This window comes from Ochotona princeps, chromosome 10, assembly GCF_030435755.1.
Source record: "Ochotona princeps isolate mOchPri1 chromosome 10, mOchPri1.hap1, whole genome shotgun sequence".
Lineage (NCBI taxonomy): Eukaryota > Metazoa > Chordata > Mammalia > Lagomorpha > Ochotonidae > Ochotona > Ochotona princeps.
Genome location: NC_080841.1, coordinates 46818984 through 46821001, shown reverse-complemented (window position 1 = coordinate 46821001; position 2018 = coordinate 46818984). Strand labels below are relative to the sequence as shown.

General features: G+C 44.5%; 1 non-coding gene across 1 annotated transcript; it reads right to left on the bottom strand.

The window, feature by feature from the left end:
* Positions 1–457: 457 nt before the first annotated feature.
* LOC118759150 (U6 spliceosomal RNA) lies at positions 458–563 on the bottom strand. The gene has a single exon (XR_004996004.2). It is a non-coding gene; the product is annotated as a U6 spliceosomal RNA (small nuclear RNA).
* Positions 564–2018: the final 1455 nt, after the last annotated feature.

Below are 2018 nucleotides of genomic sequence, written 5' to 3'. Positions count from 1 at the left end.
CCTGCACACTGGTGGTTGCAATTGCTGGGTCTGTTCTGTCTCTGGCCCTGTCTTCTACACAAACCAATGGATTTTGCCATCCAGCTAGGTCCTGCCTACCACATACCTGGCTTTCATGTACACCAGTGGGAACTGCAGTCTAGTAGGAGTGACCCGCAAAAACTCCCACCAGACCCATCCCGCTTCATTGGTTCTCATGCTTGCCAATATGTACTGCAGATTGATTCAGTCTGTCCCACAACCCATTCAGCTCTCATACATGTCAATGGGCATTGAAGCCTAGTTCAGCCCAACCAGCCTCACTCCCCAGTCACACTGGTGCCGACAGGTGCCACTCTCTGTCTAGCTATGCCTGCCTCTAGTCTTGGTTCTTGTGCTCACCAGTGGAAGTGGCAACCCAAGAGAGAGGTGCCCACTATTTCCCTGATGGGCCCACTCCCACTCCTGGATCTTGCACAAAAACATAGAATGCCTCACGAATTTGTGTTCACCCTTGTACAGGGGTCATGCTAGTCTACTCTGTATCATTCCAATTTTAGTATTTGTGCTGCCAAAGCAAGCACTAGCTAATCATATCTGTACCCTGAAGGCTTACCTTATAATTGGTACATAAAACATGACTTCTTAAATATATAAAAGATGGATGAATATTTCAGCAGGTTGAGATAACCAGCTGCTTGTAATACCTGTGGCCCGTATTGGAATGCCAGGAGTTTTGGTTAGTCCACTTCTCACACAACTTTCTGCTACTGCATCAGTTAGGCATTAGATGATAGCCCAAGTATTTGAGTCCATGCCAAGCACAGGGAAGACCTACATGGACACCCTGGCTCCTGACTTTGACCTGATCCAGTCCTAGCTGAATGAACATGTGGATGGAAGTTCTCTCATTGTCTCTTTTTTCTCTCCCCCTCTCTTTCCATCTCTCTCTCTCTCTGTGTCTCTCTCTCCTCTCTTTTGAATAAATAAAAAAAATCAAAGTGAAGCAAAAACAAAAAAGATGTGTTGAAATAACAGACTACAGGAGTGACGGGAATCGATCATAAACTCTGGCTACATATATTTTGTAAGTATTTGAAAATGTATGGCACACATGATGGGTCCTTAGTGGAAAAATTACATACCTAAGTGAATGCATACAAAAAGTCACAGAAAATCATGGAGTGTGAAATAAGACATGGCAGTGACTGCTGAGAAATTTAGGAAATCACAGTCTTCACTAACCATCGCTACATGTTTTAGTGAAGGGAGAATATGGAAGAAAGATCACAGATGCAGAACAGCCACAGGAGAGTGTTTCAGATATGCAATTAGGAAAAACCTGGCGATTCATTTCCATTAGAGGGGGGAAATGGTCTTCGCACCCGGAAAGACAAAACTAAACATGTCAGAAATGCCTTCCTTATGGGCTGTGGCCTGCAATGACTGCATGGTATATGGCTGCTAGTTCTAGTTCTGGCTGCGTCACTTCAGATCCAGCTATCTGCTAATGCACCTGGGAAAGCAATGAAGATGGCCTAGGGGCTTGGGTACCTCCCCCACACTTGGGAGACTCATGACTCTTCTGGAGTTCCTGCCTTCAATATGGCCCCTACCTGTTCATCATGGGCATTTGGGAGCGAGCCAAAGGATAAAAGATCACTTTCCCTTTCCGAGTACTTCTCTGTAACTCTGCCTTTTACATAAATACCATGTACTAACCGATTGCGCCACTAGAGCCCCTTGTAACTGCCTTTCAAAGATAACAGCCCCCCTACACACATACACACAAGATGCTGCCAAGTTGAAAGAGGATAAAAAACAATGACTGTCAGGCTTTGGCTCATGTCATTACCTCACATCTCAGAGTGTACAAAGTACTATGAGTGGAACTGTCGTAGGCAGTATAAGGGTCCAAGACATGCACTGTGTTCTCCTTGGACAACATTTCTGATGTGGCACATGAGGGAATACTAGAGTCTGAGTGAATTTTCATTTTTGCTTAATAGAGCATCAAATCAAATTTATTATACTCCCTT